The sequence below is a fragment of the Lucilia sericata genome, unplaced genomic scaffold (genome assembly GCF_015586225.1).
Source record: "Lucilia sericata isolate MDLA Ls3-8-SP2 unplaced genomic scaffold, ASM1558622v1 Contig000927F_arrow, whole genome shotgun sequence".
Classification (NCBI taxonomy): Eukaryota; Metazoa; Arthropoda; class Insecta; order Diptera; family Calliphoridae; genus Lucilia; species Lucilia sericata.
The window spans coordinates 1-21,297 of NW_023994914.1; the positions used below are offsets into that span (position 1 = coordinate 1).

The following is a 21,297-nucleotide window of genomic DNA, read 5'->3' on the forward strand; positions in this document are numbered from 1 at the left end:
TCTATAGTCCAGTTTACAGACATTACTATAGTCCAGACTATAGACTTTAATATAGTCCAGACTATAGACTTTACTAAAGTCCAGACTACAGACTTTTCAGTAGTCCGGACTAAAGACCATTCTATAGTCCAGACTAAAGACTTTTCTATAGTCCAGACTAGAGACTATTCTATAGTCCAGACTATTCTATAGTCCAGACTAAAGACTATTCTATAGTCCAGACTATAGACTATTCTATAGTCCAGACTATAGACTATTCTATAGCCCAGACTATAGACTATTCTATAGCCCAGACTATAGACTATTCTATAGCCCAGACTATAGACTATTCTATAGTCCAGACTATAACTATTCTATAGTCCAGACTATTCTATAATCCAGACTATAGATTATTCTATAATCCAGACTATAGATTATTCTATAGTCCAGACTATAGATTATTCTATAGTCCAGACTATAGATTATTCTATAGTCCAGACAATAGACTATTCTATAGTCCAGACTATAGACTATTCTATAGTCCATGCTATAGACTATTTTATAGTCCAGACTATAGACTATTCTATAGTCCAGACTATAGACTATTCTATAGTCCAGACTATAGACTATTCTATAGTCCAGACTATAGACTATTCTATTATCCAGACTATAGACTACTCTATAGTAGAGACTATAAACTAACCTATAGTCCAGACTATTCTATAATCCAGACTATAACTATTCTATAGTCCAGACTGTAGACTATTCTATAGCCCAGACTATAGACTATTCTATAGTCCAGACTATTGACTATTCTATAGTCCAGACTGTAGACTATTCTATAGCCCAGACTATAGACTATTCTATAGTCCAGACTATTGACTATTCTATAGTTCAGACTTTAGACTATTCTATAGTCCAGACTGTCGACTATACTATAGTCCAGACTATAGGCTATTCTATAGTCCAGACTATTCTAGAATCCGGATTATTCAGTAATCCAAATCAAACAAAGACTAATTTTTGCTAGTCCCAGTGCAAAAACAAATCATATTTCTTCGACTAGTTTCTTTTTTAGTACAATTTCTCCTGGCTTTGAGTATAATTTGAATTATATGTGAAATCGATTTTAAAATTTGGGCCTAAATCCCGGCAGTACTGCAATACCAGGCCAACCCGTGACAGAAGTGGAGCAAGCTCCTAAAACATTCCGTCTAATTACAAAAATCAGTTTAACATTTGTTGTCCTCCGATGGAGGATCTATCAGATGTTAAGCTGATAAGAACAGATACTACACTTTGATCTTAGCCATAAGGCCGAGAAGCGATAACTAAAGATATAAAAAACAAACTAGTTATTTGAAATATTTTATGAACTAAATTTCTGTGGAAGACACTAAACTTTTAGGGGTAGTTTTGAAATGTTCTTGCTACCTGAAAGAATGCGAAAAATATTTACGTTTATGAAAAGATATTTTGACTTTTAGCAGACCTTTCTAATGTATAATAATAATATGGGATCTACCTGTGTACTCTTAAATATAAGTAACAAGAACCCTAAATTACTAAATTACCCTTAAAGTATCAATAACTTTGTCTAAATAATGTATGCTTTTTTGATTAATAATTCCCATTCAGTTTATATATTTTACAACAGAAGTTATGAGTTTTTTATATGACCAGTTATCGCTTCTCGGCCTTATGGCTAAGATCAAAGTGTAGTATCTGTTCTTATCAGCTTAACATCTGATAGATCCTCCATCGGAGGACAACAAATGTTAAACTGATTTTTGTAACTGGACGGAATGTTTTAGGAGCTTGCTCCACTTCTGTCACGGGTTGGCCTGGTATTGCCGGGATTTAGGCCCAAATTTTAAAATCGATTTCACGTATAATTCAAATTATATCCAAACCCAGGAGAAATCGTACTAAAAAAGAAACTAGTCGAAGAAATATGATTTCTTTTTGCACTGGGACTAGCAAAAATTTGTCTTTGTTTGCTTGCTTCACTTCTGTCAAGGATTAGCCCGGTATTGCAGTATCGCTGGGATTTAGGCCCATTTAGAAAATACATTTCAAAAGTACATAGTTTTAGGAAATAATGAGGGCAAAATTATATGTTCTTATATCGTCCTAATAACTGATTTTTGTGATCGGACGGAATTTTTTAAGGAGCCACTTCTGTTAAGAGGTATTACAGTATCTCTGGATTTCGGGAATAAATTTATATATCTGCTCTTAACAGTCCTACTTCTGATAAACCCTCAATCGATGGACAACAAATGTTAAACAGATTTCCATAATCAAACGAAATGATTTAAATTTCTGTTAAGGTTTGTACCAGTACTGGAGTATCGCTGGGATTTGGTTCCATATTTAAGAATAAATTTCAAATGGTGTGAAAGGGAAAGGAAGGGTGCTATGATGTTTAAAGTAAACATATCAGAATCCCAAAAAAATATTTCAATATTAAACTGATTTTAAATGTTCCACAATCCGACATTATTAAACCGTTTACTGATCAATAATTACAAATTTTCAAACGAAAATGATCTCACACTTAAAATCAGGCTGCAAATAACGTGGATGCTAGTTACAAGCCATGATAAGCATCGACACTATTAAAAATCAAACAAAAATTAGTTCATTGATTCCAAATCTTTAACAAATGACAAGAAACACACATGAATTGAAGTGAATGAATGCGCGTTTAAAATGTTGAATTGAATGAATAATAAAAAAACCTATTCACTCACTCTTCCAACAAAAATACTGAAGGGTTTGACACAACTATTCAGCACAGATCTAGTGTGTGAGTGTACTGATCTATGTACCGGTAGATAGATAGACATACACTGTACTTACTTTTTTACTTTTTTTTTTAAACAATTACGCTCTAAGATACCGACCCACGTAAATAAAAAAATACACAACAAAACAAGTACAAGTAATTCGTACACATGTATTGAACAAAATATAAATTTTTAAGTAATAAAAAAACCAAAAAAAAAAACAAACTTTAACTACTACAACGGCGGACAAGTTTTTTTTTTCTTTAAAATTATTTCTAAAGTCGTTTCTAACAATATACAAAATAGTAAAAGCTGAAAAAGATAAAATAATGACACACAACTTCGAAAAAAAGAACATATTTTTATGTACGAAATTTAAAAATATCAACAAAAAAAGTTTTCAAAATTTACGCATACACAAACAATGTGGAGCAAAAGTTGACAGAAGTGATCAGTAAAAACCTAACAATTCCACCTTTACATCTACATATGATGAAAGATTAAAGACCAGTCTTAACTAGCCAAATTAATTATCTTACTTACGCCTGCAATTTCTCTGACAAATAACTAAACAACCCCTAAACTATAAACAACATCTTTAAGTGGCATTCTAAATATTCGTATACGTTTTCCTTTATAATTCCCATTTAGTTTATAAAATTTTTGCCATAACTAGTTTGTTTTTTTATGTGTTTAGTTATCGCTTCTCGGCCTTATGGCTAAGATCAAAGTGTAGTATCTGTTCTTATCAGCTTAACATCTGATAGATCCTCCATCGGAGGACAACAAATGTTAAACTGATTTTTGTAATTAGACGGAATGCTTTAGGAGCTTGCTTCACTTCTGTCACGGGTTGGCCTGGTATTGCAGTATCGCCGGGATTAAGGCCCAAATTTTAAAATCAATTTCACACACAATTAAAATTATACTCTTATCCAGAAAACATTGAATAGTCTGTAGTATGGATTATATAATAGTGTATAGTTTGGACAACAGAATAGTCTATAGTATAGGCTAGAGTCAGTCTATAGTCTGGACTATAGAATAGTCTACAGTCTGGATTAGAGAACAGTCTATAGTCAATAATATAAAACAATCTATAGTAAAGAATATAAAACTGTCTATAGTCTGGACTATAGAAAAGTCTGTAGTCTGGACTACAGAACAATCTATAGCCTGGACTGTAGAACAGTCTATAGTCTTTACTATAGAACAGTCTATAGTCTTTACTATAGAACAGTCTATAGTCTTTACTATAGAACAGTCTATAGTCTGGACTGCAGAACAGTCTATAGTCTGGACTATAGAACAGTCTATATTCTGGACTATAGAACAGTCTATAGTCTGGACTATAGAACAGTCTATAGTCTGGACTATAGAACAGTCTATAGTCTGGACTATAGAACAGTCTATAGTCTGGACTATAGAACAGTCTATAGTCTGGACTATAGAACAGTCTATAGTCTGGACTATAGAACAGTCTATAGTCTGGACTATAGAACAGTCTATAGTCTGGACTATAGAACAGTCTATAGTCTGGACTATTGAATAGTCTATAGTCGGGACTGTAGAACAGTCTATAGTCGGGACTGTAGAACAGTCTATAGTCTGGACTATAGAACAGTCTATAGTCTGGACTATAGAACAGTCTATAGTCTGGACTATAGAACAGTCTATAGTCTGGACTATAGAACAGTCTATAGTCTGCACTATAGAACAGTCTATAGTCTGGACTATAGAACAGTCTATAGTCTGCACTATAGAACAGTCTATAGTCTGGACTATAGAACAGTCTATAGTCTGCACTATAGAACAGTCTATAGTCTGGACTATAGAACAGTCTATAGTCTGGACTATAGAACAGTCTATAGTCTGGACTATAGAACAGTCTATAGTCTGCACTATAGAACAGTCTATAGTCTGGACTATAGAACAATCTATAGTCTGGACTATAGAACAGTCTATAGTCTGGACTATAGAACAGTCTATAGTCTGGACTATAGAACAGTCTATAGTCTGGACTATAGAACAGTCTATAGTCTGGACTATAGAACAGTCTATAGTCTGGACTATAGAACAGTCTATAGTCTGGACTATAGAACAGTCTATAGTCTGGACTATAGAACAGTCTATAGTCTGGACTATAGAACAGTCTATAGTCTGGACTATAGAACAGTCTATAGTCTGGACTATAGAACAGTCTATAGTCTGGACTATAGAACAGTCTATAGTCTGGACTATAGAACAGTCTATAGTCTGCACTATAGAACAGTCTATAGTCTGCACTATAGAACAGTCTATAGTCTGCACTATAGAACAGTCTATAGTCTGGACTATAGAACAGTCTATAGTCTGGACTATAGAACAGTCTATAGTCTGGACTATAGAACAGTCTATAGTCTGGACTATAGAACAGTCTATAGTCTGGACTATAGAACGGTCTATAGTCTGGACTATAGAACAGTCTATAGTCTGGACTATAGAACAGTCTATAGTCTGGACTATAGAACAGTCTATAGTCTGGACTATAGAACAGTCTATAGTCTGGACTATAGAACAGTCTATAGTCTGGGCTATAGAACAGTCTATAGTCTGGACTATAGAACAGTCTATAGTCTGGTCTATAGAACAGTCTATAGTCTGGACTATAGAACAGTCTATAGTCTGGACTATAGAACAGTCTATAGTCTGGACTATGGAATAGTTTAAAGTCTGGACTATAGAACAGTCTATAGTCTGGACTATGGAACAGTCTAAAGTCTGGACTATAGAACAGTCTATAGTCTGGACTATGGAACAGTCTAAAGTCTGGACTATAGAACAGTCTATAGTCTGGACTATGGAACAGTCTAAAGTCTGGACTATAGAACAGTCTATAGTCTGGACTATGGAACAGTCTAAAGTCTGGACTATAGAACAGTCTATAGTCTGGACTATGGAACAGTCTAAAGTCTGGACTATAGAACAGTCTATAGTCTGGACTATGGAACAGTCTAAAGTCTGGACTATAGAACAGTCTATAGTCTGGACTATAGAACAGTCTATAGTCTGGTCTATAGAACAGTCTATAGTCTGGACTACAGAACAGTCTATAGTCTGGACTATGGAATAGTTTAAAGTCTGGACTATAGAACAGTCTATAGTCTGGACTATGGAACAGTCTAAAGTCTGGACTATAGAACAGTCTATAGTCTGGATTATGGAACAGTCTAAAGTCTGGACTATAGAACAGTCTATAGTCTGGACTATGGAACAGTCTAAAGTCTGGACTATAGAACAGTCTATAGTCTGGACTATGGAACAGTCTAAAGTCTGGACTATGGAACAGTCTATAGTCTGGACTATGGAACAGTCTAAAGTCTGGACTATAGAACAGTCTATAGTCTGGACTATGGAACAGTCTATAGTCTGGACTATAGAACAGTCTATAGTCTTTACTATAGAACAGTCTATAGTCTGGACTGCAGAACAGTCTATAGTCTGGACTATAGAACAGTCTATAGTCTGCACTATAGAACAGTCTATAGTCTGGACTATAGAACAGTCTATAGTCTTTACTATAGAACAGTCTATAGTCTGGACTGCAGAACAGTCTATAGTCTGGACTATAGAACAGTCTATAGTCTGCACTATAGAACAGTCTATAGTCTGGACTATAGAACAGTCTATAGTCTGCACTATAGAACAGTCTATAGTCTGGACTATAGAACAGTCTATAGTCTGCACTATAGAACAGTCTATAGTCTGGACTGCAGAACAGTCTATAGTCTGGACTATAGAACAGTCTATAGTCTGCACTATAGAACAGTCTATGGTCTGGACTATAGAACAGTCTATAATCTTTACTATAGAACAGTCTATAGTCTGGACTGCAGAACAGTCTATAGTCTGGACTATAGAACAGTCTATAGTCTGCACTATAGAACAGTCTATAGTCTGGACTATAGAACAGTCTATAGTCTGCACTATAGAACAGTCTATAGTCTGGACTATAGAACAGTCTATAGTCTGCACTATAGAACAGTCTATAGTCTGGACTATAGAACAGTCTATAGTCTGCACTATAGAACAGTCTATAGTCTGGACTATAGAACAGTCTATAGTCTGCACTATAGAACAGTCTATAGTCTGGACTGCAGAACAGTCTATAGTCTGGACTATAGAACAGTCTATAGTCTGCACTATAGAACAGTCTATAGTCTGGACTATAGAACAGTCTATAGTCTGCACTATAGAACAGTCTATAGTCTGAACTATAGAACAGTCTATAGTCTGCACTATAGAACAGTCTATAGTCTGGACTATAGAACAGTCTATAGTCTGCACTATAGAACAGTCTAAAGTCTTTACTATAGAACAGTCAATAGTCTTTACTATAGAACAGTCTATAGTCTGGACTGCAGAACAATCTATAGTCTGGACTATAGAACAGTCTATATTCTGGACTATAGAACAGTCTATAGTCTAGACTATAGAACAGTCTATAGTCTGGACTATAGAACAGTCTATAGTCTGGACTATAGAACAGTCTATAGTCTGGACTATAGAACAGTCTATAGTCTGGACTATAGAACAGTCTATAGTCTGGACTATAGAACAGTCTATAGTCTGGATTATAGAATAGTCTATAGTCTGGACTATAGAACAGTCTATAGTCTGGACTATAGAACAGTCTATAGTCTGGACTATTGAATAGTCTATAGTCGGGACTGTAGAACAGTCTATAGTCTGGACTATAGAACAGTCTATAGTCTGGACTATAGAACAGTCTATAGTCTGGACTATAGAACAGTCTATAGTCTGGACTATAGAACAGTCTATAGTCTGGACTATAGAACAGTCTATAGTCTGGACTATAGAACAGTCTATAGTCTGGACTATAGAACAGTCTATAGTCTGGACTATAGAACAGTCTATAGTCTGGACTATAGAACAGTCTATAGTCTGGACTATAGAACAGTCTATAGTCTGGACTATAGAACAGTCTATAGTCTGGACTATAGAACAGTCTATAGTCTGGACTATAGAACAGTCTATAGTCTGGACTATAGAACAGTCTATAGTCTGGACTATAGATCAGTCTATAGTCTGGACTATAGAACAGTCTATAGTCTGGACTATAGAACAGTCTATAGTCTGGACTATAGAACAGTCTATAGTCTGGAGTATAGAACAGTCTATAGCCTGGACTATAGAACAGTCTATAGTCTGGACTATAGAACAGTCTATAGTCTGGACTATAGAACAGTCTATAGTCTGGACTATAGAACAGTCTATAGTCTGGGCTATAGAACAGTCTATAGTCTGGGCTATAGAACAGTCTATAGTCTGGACTATAGAACAGTCTATAGTCTGGACTATAGAACAGTCTATAGTCTGGACTATGGAATAGTCTAAAGTCTGGACTATAGAACAGTCTATAGTCTGGACTATGGAACAGTCTAAAGTCTGGACTATAGAACAGTCTATAGTCTGGACTATGGAACAGTCTAAAGTCTGGACTATAGAACAGTCTATAGTCTGGACTATGGAACAGTCTAAAGTCTGGACTATAGAACAGTCTATAGTCTGGACTATGGAACAGTCTAAAGTCTGGACTATAGAACAGTCTATAGTCTGGACTATGGAACAGTCTAAAGTCTGGACTATGGAACAGTCTATAGTCTGGACTATGGAACAGTCTAAAGTCTGGACTATAGAACAGTCTATAGTCTGGACTATGGAACAGTCTAAAGTCTGGACTATAGAATAGTCTATAGTCTGGACTATAGAACAGTCTATAGTCTGGACTATAGAACAGTCTATAGTCTGGACTATAGAACAGTCTATAGTCTGGACTATAGAACAGTCTATAGTCTGGACTATAGAACAGTCTATAGTCTGGACTATAGAACAGTCTATAGTCTGGACTATAGAACAGTCTATAGTCTGGACTATAGAACAGTCTATAGTCTGGACTATAGAACAGTCTATAGTCTGGACTATAGAACAGTCTATAGTCTGGACTATAGAACAGTCTATAGTCTGGACTGTAGAACAGTCTATAGTCTGGACTATAGAACAGTCTATAGTCTGGACTATAGAACAGTCTATAGTCTGGACTATAGAACAGTCTATAGTCTGGACTATAGAACAGTCTATAGTCTGAACTATAGAACAGTCTATAGTCTGCACTATAGAACAGTCTATAGTCTGGACTATAGAACAGTCTATAGTCTGCACTATAGAACAGTCTAAAGTCTTTACTATAGAACAGTCAATAGTCTTTACTATAGAACAGTCTATAGTCTGGACTGCAGAACAATCTATAGTCTGGACTATAGAACAGTCTATATTCTGGACTATAGAACAGTCTATAGTCTGGACTATAGAACAGTCTATAGTCTGGACTATAGAACAGTCTATAGTCTGGACTATAGAACAGTCTATAGTCTGGACTATAGAACAGTCTATAGTCTGGACTATAGAACAGTCTATAGTCTGGATTATAGAATAGTCTATAGTCTGGACTATAGAACAGTCTATAGTCTGGACTATAGAACAGTCTATAGTCTGGACTATTGAATAGTCTATAGTCGGGACTGTAGAACAGTCTATAGTCTGGACTATAGAACAGTCTATAGTCTGGACTATAGAACAGTCTATAGTCTGGACTATAGAACAGTCTATAGTCTGGACTATAGAACAGTCTATAGTCTGGACTATAGAACAGTCTATAGTCTGGACTATAGAACAGTCTATAGTCTGGACTATAGAACAGTCTATAGTCTGGACTATAGAACAGTCTAGTCTGGACTATATAACAGTCTATAGTCTGGACTATAGAACAGTCTATAGTCTGGACTATAGAACAGTCTATAGTCTGGACTATAGAACAGTCTATAGTCTGGACTATAGAACAGTCTATAGTCTGGACTATAGATCAGTCTATAGTCTGGACTATAGAACAGTCTATAGTCTGGACTATAGAACAGTCTATAGTCTGGACTATAGAACAGTCTATAGTCTGGAGTATAGAACAGTCTATAGCCTGGACTATAGAACAGTCTATAGTCTGGACTATAGAACAGTCTATAGTCTGGACTATAGAACAGTCTATAGTCTGGACTATAGAACAGTCTATAGTCTGGGCTATAGAACAGTCTATAGTCTGGGCTATAGAACAGTCTATAGTCTGGACTATAGAACAGTCTATAGTCTGGACTATAGAACAGTCTATAGTCTGGACTATGGAATAGTCTAAAGTCTGGACTATAGAACAGTCTATAGTCTGGACTATGGAACAGTCTAAAGTCTGGACTATAGAACAGTCTATAGTCTGGACTATGGAACAGTCTAAAGTCTGGACTATAGAACAGTCTATAGTCTGGACTATGGAACAGTCTAAAGTCTGGACTATAGAACAGTCTATAGTCTGGACTATGGAACAGTCTAAAGTCTGGACTATAGAACAGTCTATAGTCTGGACTATGGAACAGTCTAAAGTCTGGACTATGGAACAGTCTATAGTCTGGACTATGGAACAGTCTAAAGTCTGGACTATAGAACAGTCTATAGTCTGGACTATGGAACAGTCTAAAGTCTGGACTATAGAATAGTCTATAGTCTGGACTATAGAACAGTCTATAGTCTGGACTATAGAACAGTCTATAGTCTGGACTATAGAACAGTCTATAGTCTGGACTATAGAACAGTCTATAGTCTGGACTATAGAACAGTCTATAGTCTGGACTATAGAACAGTCTATAGTCTGGACTATAGAACAGTCTATAGTCTAGTCTGGACTATAGAACAGTCTATAGTCTGGACTATAGAACAGTCTATAGTCTGGACTATAGAACAGTCTATAGTCTGGACTATAGAACAGTCTATAGTCTGGACTGTAGAACAGTCTATAGTCTGGACTATAGAACAGTCTATAGTCTGGACTATAGAACAGTCTATAGTCTGGACTATAGAACAGTCTATAGTCTGGACTATAGAACAGTCTATAGTCTGGACTATAGAACAGTCTATAGTCTGGACTATAGAACAGTCTATAGTCTGGACTATAGAACAGTCTATAGTCTGGACTATAGAACAGTCCATATAAAAAATAAAATTTTTGAATATTAGTAGGTATTACTTTTTAAAATAATTATAACAATTTTGCTGATCACTGTAAAGTAATACACACAAACACTTTTAAATATACTAAGTACGTATTCGATGCGAGATATTGATGATGGAAATAATATTTTTTATACAATTGGGGAAGAGATTTAAATCTTAGGTCTCTGTCGATATGTACTCTATACAATAAAAATAGGCTACAGTTAAATCTACATACAAATCTTGCAGCGCGTACTTACATATATTTATGTAAATAAGTATGTGTGTGTACAATTAGTACATTGCATTTGTAGCTGTATTTAAAGTTTATAGAGTTGCGATCAATATAAATTAATACACTCAATGATAAAAAGTAGCTTCTAAACTGAAACAGAACTAGTGCCTGAATTATTGAGGATAGTAAACGTCTTTAAAAGTTAGATATTATAGCAAGAGAACCTGATAAAAACATATGCATAAGAAGATAGTCTAGGGGGTAGTTTCGACCATAAACTTTTATGTTGAAATAGTATTATGAACATAGATTCTTAGTGAAGGGGATAATTTTTTCTTTTTTTTTTTTTTGGTGTTACGGCTCTCCACTGAATCCTCCGGATTACGGACCCAATAGCCAGAGTATAGGAAATGTGTCTAATCTCAAACTCGCTAAATCTGAATCTGATTAACGTACAAACTTTTTACAGTCATCAGGTGTATGGTACATATGTTCAATAAATTAAAACAATTTTGCGTAGTTTATGCAAAGAACATAGAAAATCAAATTGTATGTAAAAAGTCATTGTTTTGAACATTATTTGTACCTAGTTTGGTTTTTGTGTTTTTTCGTTACCAAAAACTATGCCTACTCGTTTATATTTCGTCCGTCCATCGCACTCGCATGTATGTGAACATTCAAACAAACATACATTTTTTAAAGCTGTACTTTGAATTATCTCTTACAAGTATCTAAAGCTAATTTGAAAATAGGCCACATTGTTACAATTCAACAATTTATATTGAAGTATTTATAAAATGTACATAGGTACATAGTTGAAGTAAATTTGAGTTCGGGTCCATAATTTTATTTTTATATTTTTCAATTAACTATCGAATTGTCTGGACTACTGAAATGTCTACAGAATTGTCTATAGTCTGGGCTATAAATTAATCTTAAGATTGGAGTAAAGAATAGTAGTCAGGACTATAGAAAAGTGGTATATAGTCTGGAGATAGAACAGTGGTCTATGGTCTGCACTTCAAAGCAGTGGTCTATAATCTAGACTCTAGCCTATAAAACAGTGGTCTATAGTGTGTATTATAGAACAGTGGTCTATAGACTGGACTATAGAAAAGTGGTCTATAGTGTGGACTATAGAACAGTGGTCTATAGTGTGGACAATACAACAGTAGTCTATAGTGTGGACAATAGAACAGTATTCTATAGTGTGGACTATAAAGCAGTGGTCTATAGTCTGGACTATAGAACAGTGGTCTATAGTCTGACTATAGAACAGTGGTCTATAGTCTGGACTATAGAACATTGGTCTATAGTCTGGGCTATAGGCCACTGTTTTATAATATAATCTGGACTATAGAACAGTGGTCTATAGTCTGGACTATAGACCAGTGGTCTTTAGTCTGGACTATAGAACAGTGGTCCATAGTCTGGATTATAGAACAATGGTCTATAGTCTGGACTATAAAACAGGGTCGGGTCTATAGTCTGTACTATAAAACAGGGTCTATAGTCTGTACTATAGAACAATGGTCTATAGTCCGAACTATAGAACAGTGGTATATAGTCTGGACTATGGAACAGTGGTCTATAGTCTGGACTATAGAACTGTGGTCTATAGTTGGGACTATAGAACAGGGTCTATAGTTGGGACTATAGAACAGGGTCTATAGACTAATCTATAGCCTGAACTATAGATTGGTCTATATGTACTATAGTACGGACTATAGATTAGTCTATATGCTGCACTATAGAATATCCTTTAGATTGTATAATAGAATAATCTATAAACTGATTATATATTAGTCCATAATCTGGACTTTATATTAGTCTATATTGTGGACAATAGAATTGTCTGTAGTCTGGATAGTTTAATAGTCTATAGCAACGGTTCCCAAAAGGGGGTCCGCGGACCCCTAGTGGTCCGTAGCAAAATCCTAGGGGGTCCGCGAAGACGAACGAAAAAAATCATGAATAAAAAATATTCTCTATTTGTTAGAAAATATTAAAAATATCTCCAAATTTTTCATAAGTACTAAAATACACAATTTTTATTCAATAATCCCAGATTTGTTTGTGACTTTTTGAATTTTATTGTTTCGGTCGTTTATCAGGATGAAGCTAGGCCCTACAAATTTATTGTTTCACTTTTATAAAGTAAAGTATTACGTGAGTTGTAATTTTTATAAATGTATATGTATCGAAAAAAATGTTTTTATATCAGACGTATAATGATTTGCCTTAAATTAAATACTGTTACTGGTATCCCGGAATATGAAGTTAGGTCACATTTCATAATATTTTTTTAAATTGTAAGCAAAAGTGTTAATCTAGTTAATTTTAAATATAAATATTCCATTCCGACGAGATACGCAGATTTTAACTTCATTTTGTTGTCCAATATTATTAAATCAACATCAGAAAATTCATAGCGTTTTGCGTAAATAGTCAAAACCACGCAGTAAAATAATTCGTAGGTATTTTAAAATTCAAATTTAAGATCCAAATTCACAGTACATTCGCAAAGAGTTCAGGTCATATTTTATGTGGGTAACGCATTCCGCAACAACATCGAAGAAGTCTAACTTTCACATATTTTTCCGAAAACTTAGCTTACATACTCAGCTCACTCCTATACAATCGCAAAAAAATTTAGAAACATGACTCTTTAAGCACATGTCGACAATACTTGATAAAGAAACCTTTTCGCTGCCTTGACGAGAAATGAACATGAAAGCTCTCACGATCATAAAATTAAACATCATGTTAGAAGTCATTCTATATTTAAAACCATGCAATTGAAAACATCTCCGAAATACTAAATATTCTCAATGTACGGGAACATTTTATAGGGTTTATGGACCAGGACTAAGACAATTTTCAGATGAACAATTATTTATATCAATAAGATATCAAAATATGTATGGGGGTCCGTGAAATTAAATAAATTCCTCAAGGGGTCCGCGAAGTAAAAAAAGGTGGGAACCGCTGGTCTATAGTCTTGTCTATAGATTAATCTATAGTCTAGTCTATAGACCATAGTCTTTACTATGGATTAGTCTACAGCCAGGACCATAGATTAGTTTCTAGTTTGGACTATAGATTAGTTTATTGTGTAAACTATAGATTAGTCTATAGTTTGGACTATAGAATGATCTATAGTCTGAATAATACAATAGTCTATTCGAAATTTGTTTTATCAAAACCCTTAACTATTAATGGATCAAATAAACTTCAAACCCAATTTCCTTAATTATCGAAACGATAAGGTCATATAATATATGATTAATTGCGAAATCAAATTGCCGCCCTGTGGTTCTTATTCTGTTTACATGTTTATATAATTAACAACACATGTGAGACAAAAACTAAATTAACGTATATTAAATTTATAAAAATATAATTCAACAGAATCTAATCAATAAAAATTAGCATTAAATTAAAAAAATATGTTTTTTTTCGACGTTTTCTGTTGTATTACCGCTTTTGCAAAAAATTATTATAATTAATAATGATTAATCACAAACAAATCAAATATGTATACACAAACAGCAATAACAACAATTAAACAAAAAATTTGCAAAAATTTTGAAAAAAAATAAAATCTTACAGAAAACAAAAACTAAATTTAAAGAAGGAAGTAAACGAAATAGAAAACAAAACATAAAATAGAAAAATAATAATTCAAAATTATAACGGAGTTTGAATGTTAAAGAAACTCGAAATTAAACAACAACAAAAACTTTAAACCAACATAAAGAAAAGAAATATTTAAAAATTTAAATAAAATATGAAGTAAAATAAAATCTTAAAACAGCAAAAAACACTTTAGCATTTAGCGCAGGGGCTTTTGTAGGTACTTACCATGCAAATTGATTGTACATGTTGTATTGTTGCCACGATCCAGCACTACAACACTTGTAGCAGCTGCTCCCCCTCCTCCCGTAGCGGCCATATTACCGGAGGTGGTGGATTTACACTTACGTCCGCGCGGCAAAGTGGCGATTATTTAAACAATTTGTAGGAAAAAAAATTCAATTAACGTGCGAGCACCAGCGCACGAATTTCCTATACGAGTGTGAAAATTTCGAATTACGAAATTAGACGACGACTAATAACCACAACGTTATATCTGTTCTTTGACGTTTGAGTTCCAAAAATGACTTTTGATTGGTTTTTTAAACCGTGGTTTATGTTTTATTGTGGTGGGTTAGCAAAAGGCGCGACACGTTCACCTTGAAAGAAGTAAAGTTTTTATAATGTATTTTATTTTAATTTTTATAGTTTTAATTTATTTTTATTTTATATTTTTTGTTATGTTGTCAATTGCAGTAGTTTATTTCAACAAAAAAAAAAAAAAATGTTAAATATTATGCAGAATTTCATTAAAGGGATTATTTTATTGCATACTAATTAAATATTTGCACATTTTAAACAAAAAACTATTAATTTTTATTATTTAAACAATTAAGTATTATAAAATTGAGACTATGACCATTGTATTTGGGTTTAAGTTATTAATTCTGCACCCAAAAGTGGGCGTGGTTATTCTTCTTTTCATAAGCTTTTTCATAAAAAAGTTCGGCAATAGTTCAGTTTTAACTAAACTTTTAAAATATGTATATTAATTTCTACTTTTGTAATAGACTATTTTATTATTCCCTTAAACTAAATTTATTTCAGCTGATTATTACATTTGTAATTTATATTATTCCCCTTGTAAGAGGCTTATAAACGAAATTGTTTAGTAATATCACTTATTTATGTAATCGGGTTTTAATAAAAAAATCATGTACTTTAATATTTATTGATTTATAGATTTTAAAATTGATAAAAAAGACTTGCACAATAAAAAACACTTTAAATGGATTAAAGTAGGATTTTAAATTATTTAAAAAAAAATAGAGATAGTTAATTATATGCCAGTTGAAGTAATTTTGAAACAAACAAATATCGGGTCTATAAACAATAGTTCGGACTACTGCTCTGTCTCTAGTTCATACTACAGTCTTGATTAGCATTTAGTTTTAGCATTTAGTGTATAGTCCACACTACAGTTAACAGTTCAAACTATTGACTAGTCCTCAGTCAAGACTACAGTATATGTATTCTACGGAATCTACTCTAATCTGTTTTATATACTGGACCTAGGACTAGAAAGTAATTCCGATATCCTGTAGACGTAGACTGGAATTTATAAAGACTATAGTCTAATCTTTAGTCTAGTCTATAGTCTAGTCTATAGTCTAGTCTATAGTCTAGTCTATAGTCTAGTCTATAGTCTAGTCTATAGTCTAGTCTATAGTCTAGTCTATAGTCTAGTCTATAGTCTAGTCTATAGTCTAGTCTATAGTCTAGTCTATAGTCTAGTCTATAGTCTAGTCTATAGTCTAGTCTATAGTCTAGTCTATAGTCTAGTCTATAGTCTAGTCTATAGTCTAGTCTATAGTCTAGTCTATAGTCTAGTCTATAGTCTAGTCTATAGTCTAGTCTATAGTCTAGTCTATAGTCTAGTCTATAGTCTAGTCTATAGTCTAGTCTATAGTCTAGTCTATAGTCTAGTCTATAGTCTAGTCTATAGTCTAGTCTATAGTCTAGTCTATAGTCTAGTCTATAGTCTAGTCTATAGTCTAGTCTATAGTCTAGTCTATAGTCTAGTCTATAGTCTAGTCTATAGTCTAGTCTATAGTCTAGTCTATAGTCTAGTCTATAGTCTAGTCTATAGTCTAGTCTATAGTCTAGTCTATAGTCTAGTCTATAGTCTAGTCTATAGTCTAGTCTATAGTCTAGTCTATAGTCTAGTCTATAGTCTAGTCTATAGTCTAGTCTATAGTCTAGTCTATAGTCTAGTCTATAGTCTAGTCTATAGTCTAGTCTATAGTCTAGTCTATAGTCTAGTCTATAGTCTAGTCTATAGTCTAGTCTATAGTCTAGTCTATAGTCTAGTCTATAGTCTAGTCTATAGTCTAGTCTATAGTCTAGTCTATAGTCTATAGTCTAGTCTATAGTCTAGTCTATAGTCTAGTCACTATAGTCTAGTCTATAGTCTAGTCTATAGTCTAGTCTGTATAGTCTAGTCTATAGTCTAGTCTATAGTCTAGTCGATAGTCTAGTACTATAGTCTAGGTCTAGAGTCTAGTCTATAGTCTTAGTCTATAGTATATCCTATAGTCTAGTCTATAGTCTAGTCTATAGTATCTAGCATAGCTACTCATAGTCTAGTCTATAGTCAGTCTATAGTCTAGTCTATAGTTCTAGTCTATAGTCTAGTCTAGTCTAGTCTATAGTCTAGTCTATAGTCTAGTCTATAGTCTAGGTCTATAGTCTAGTCCGATAGTCTATCTATGTCTATCGAATAGTCTAGTCTAATATCTAGTCTATAGTCTAGTCTATAGTCTAGTCTATAGTCTAGTCTATAGTCTAGTCTATAGTCTAAGTCTATAGTCTAGTCGATAGTCTAGTCTAGAGTCTAGTCTATAGTCTAGTCTATAGTCTAGTCTATAGTCTAGTCTATAGTCTAGTCTATAGTCTAGTCTATAGTCTAGTCTATAGTCTTGTCTATAGTCTAGTCTATAGTCTAGTCTATAGTCTACTCTATAGTCTAGTCTATAGTCTAGTCTATAGTCTAGTCTATAGTCTAGTCTATAGTCTAGTCTATAGTCTAGTCTATAGTCTAGTCTATAGTCTAGTCTATAGTCTAGTCTATAGTCTAGTCTATAGTCTAGTCTATAGTCTAGTCTATAGTCTAGTCTATAGTCTAGTCTATAGTCTAGTCTATAGTCTAGTCTATAGTCTAGTCTATAGGTCTAGTCTATAGTCTAGTCTATAGTTAGTCTATAGTCTAGTCTATAGTCTAGTCTATAGTCTAGTCTATCTAGTCTAGTCTAGTCTATAGTCTAGTCTATAGTCTAGTCTATAGTCTAGTCTATAGTCTAGTCTATAGTCTAGTCTATAGTCTAGTCTATAGTCTAGTCTATAGTCTAGTCTATAGTCTAGTCTATAGTCTAGTCTATAGTCTAGTCTATAGTCTAGTCTATAGTCTAGTCTATAGTCTAGTCTATAGTCTAGTCTATAGTCTAGTCTATAGTCTAGTCTATAGTCTAGTCTATAGTCTAGTCTATAGTCTAGTCTATAGTCTAGTCTATAGTCTAGTCTATAGTCTAGTCTATAGTCTAGTCTAGTGTAGTCTATAGCATAGTCTATAGTCAAGACTATAGTCTAGTCTATAGTCTAGTCTATAGTCTAGTCTATAGTCTAGTCTATAGTCTAGTCTATAGTCTAATCTATAGTCTAGTCTATAGTCTAGTCTATATTCTAGTCTATAGTCTAGTATATAGTCTAGTCTACAGTCTAGTCTATAGTCTAGTCTATAGTTTAGTCTATAGTCTAGTCTATAGTCTAGTCTATAGTCTAGTCTATAGTCCAGTCTATAGTCTAGTCTATAGTCTAGTCTACAGTCTAGTCTATATTCGAGTCTATAGTCGAGTCTATAGTCGAGTCTATAGTCTAGTCTACAGTCTAGTCTATAGTCTAGTCTATAGTCTAGTCTATAGTCTAGTCTATAGTCTAGTCTAGTCTAGTCTATAGTCTAGTCTATCGTCTAGTCTATAGTCTAGTCATAGCTAGCTATAGGTCTAGTCATAGTCAGTCTATAGTCTATTTCTATAGTATAGTCTATAGTCTAGTTATAGTCTAGTCTATAGTCTAGTCTTATATTCTAGTCTATAGTCTAGTCCATAGTCTATTAAGTCTAGTCTATAGTTCTAGTCTATACGTCTAGTCTAAGTCTAGTCTATAGTCTAGTCTATAGTTAGTCTATAGTCTAGTCTATAGTCGCTCTATAGTCTAGTCTATAGTCTAGTCTATAGTCTGCTATAGTCTCGTCTAGAGTCTAGTCTATAGTCAAGTCTATTAGTACTTAGTCATCGTTTCGTCTATAGTCTAGTCTATAGTCAAGTCTATAGTCTAGTTATAGTCTAGTCTATAGTTCTATTCTATAGCTAGTCTATAGTCTAGTCATAGTCTCTAGTCTAAGTCTAGTTCTATAGTCTAGTTATAGTCTAGTCTATAGTAAGTCTATAGTCTAGTCTATAGTATAGTCTATAGTCTAGTCTATAGTCTAGTCTATAGTCTAGTCTATAGTCTAGTCTATAGTCTAGTCTATAGTCTAGTCTATAGTCTAGTCTATAGTCTAGTCTATAGTCTAGTCTATAGTCTAGTCTAGTCTATAGTCTAGTCTATAGTCTAGTCTATAGTCTAGTCTATAGTCTAGTCTATAGTCTAGTCTATAGTCTAGTCTATAGTCTAGTCTAGTCTAGTCTATAGTCTAGTCTAGTCTATAGTCTAGTCTATAGTCTAGTCTATAGTCTAGTCTATAGTCTAGTCTATAGTCTAGTCTATAGTCTAGTCTATAGTCTAGTCTATAGTCTAGTCTATAGTCTAGTCTATAGTCTAGTCTATAGTCTAGTCTATAGTCTAGTCTATAGTCTAGTCTATAGTCTAGTCTATAGTCTAGTCTATAGTCTAGTCTATAGTCTAGTCTATAGTCTAGTCTATAGTCTAGTCTATAGTCTAGTCTATAGTCTAGTCTATAGTCTAGTCTATAGTCTAGTCTATAGTCTAGTCTATAGTCTAGTCTATAGTCTAGTCTATAGTCTAGTCTATAGTCTAGTCTATAGTCTAGTCTATAGTCTAGTCTATAGTCTAGTCTATAGTCTAGTCTATAGTCTAGTCTATAGTCTAGTCTATAGTCTAGTCTATAGTCTAGTCTATAGTCTAGTCTATAGTCTAGTCTATAGTCTAGTCTATAGTCTAGTCTATAGTCTAGTCTAGTCTATAGTCTAGTCTATAGTCTAGTCTATTCTAGTCTATTCTAGTCTAGTCTAGTCTAGTCTAGTCTAGTCTAGTCTAGTCTAGTCTAGTCTAGTCTAGTCTATAGTCTAGTCTAGTCTATAGTCAAGTCTTTAGTATAGTCTATAGTCTAATCTATAGTCCATTCTATAGTGTAATCTATAGTCTAGTTCATAGTTTATTCTAGTCTATAGTATTGTCTTTGGTATTGACTATAGTCCAGTCTATAAACCAGACTGTAGTCAAGTTTATAAGCCGAACTGTAGTCCAATCTATTAACCGGCCAGTAGTCCAGTCGACAGTCCAATCTATATCTATAGTCTATTATATAGTACCTATAGACTATCGATAAAAATTTCTTGACTTAAACACAGTTTAAGAATATTTCTTAATTTTAACAAAATTGTTTGTTGGGTATGAACGGAAGTACAATTTTTCTTCTTATATACAATATAAAGTATGGCAACACTACACGTAACGGAAATAACAAAAGATGCGTATTTTTCTTAAAAAAAAAAAAAGAAAAAATATTTTCTAAAAGCACACACGAATAAGAAAAGGAAGAGCAACAAAAAAAGAATTAAAAGAAAAACTAAATAATAAGATTCCATTAAATTGATTGCATTCCACATTTTAAACACAATGAAAAAAGAAAAAAACTTGAGCACATTTTTTTAAAAAATTGCTAGTGTTTGGGTAAATTGAATTTATCTTTTTTTAAAGAGATAAATTTATATTTTGCTCATCTTCATCTGCATGTCGTAAAATGAGAAAAACAACAAAAGTAAGAAATTGTTTACAAACTTGAGACTTGTGCATGCAGTATGCGACTATTGTTGTTATTGCTGTTTTTGTATTCTTATTGTATGTAGTTTGAGTTGTTCTTGCTGTTGTTTTTGTCTTGAACCCTTCGCAATCTTTTTAATCAGTAGTTACTTTGAAAATACACGAAATTCTTTTCAAAAACTCTCAACTACAACAGTACACCAACCGAAAAAAATATGTGAAAAAAAATCGCACAAAAAATGTAAAGAATCATCATCATCATCATTGTACAATATTATTTACTCACACATGCAGATCAATTACTTTACTTGTATTCATTTATTCTTTTGTACTTGTTTTTTTTTTTTTTTTTGTATTTTTATTAATTTAACTACTGCGAAATTGAAAAATTATCAATTCATCAAAAAAGAACAGAAACAAATCAAAAACAAAAAATAAATTAATAAATGTATAGTAGAGCTGCATTAATCGCATTTAATGTACAATTTATAAATATGTATGTAGGTATTGTATGTATACAATATTAATTTAATAAATTTTTGTAATAATATTCATTTAAATTAT

At 33.4% G+C, this 21,297-nt stretch overlaps 3 non-coding genes across 3 annotated transcripts; 2 read left to right on the top strand and 1 right to left on the bottom strand.

Moving 5' to 3' along the window:
- Positions 1-1,110: 1,110 nt before the first annotated feature.
- Positions 1,111-1,308, bottom strand: LOC119609081. The gene has a single exon (XR_005231886.1). It is a non-coding gene; the product is annotated as a U2 spliceosomal RNA (small nuclear RNA).
- Positions 1,309-1,664: 356 nt separating this feature from the next.
- On the top strand, positions 1,665-1,854 carry LOC119609083. The gene has a single exon (XR_005231888.1). It is a non-coding gene; the product is annotated as a U2 spliceosomal RNA (small nuclear RNA).
- Positions 1,855-3,470: 1,616 nt separating this feature from the next.
- LOC119609082 lies at positions 3,471-3,668 on the top strand. Its single transcript, XR_005231887.1, has one exon. It is a non-coding gene; the product is annotated as a U2 spliceosomal RNA (small nuclear RNA).
- The last annotated feature ends 17,629 nt before the right edge of the window (positions 3,669-21,297 follow it).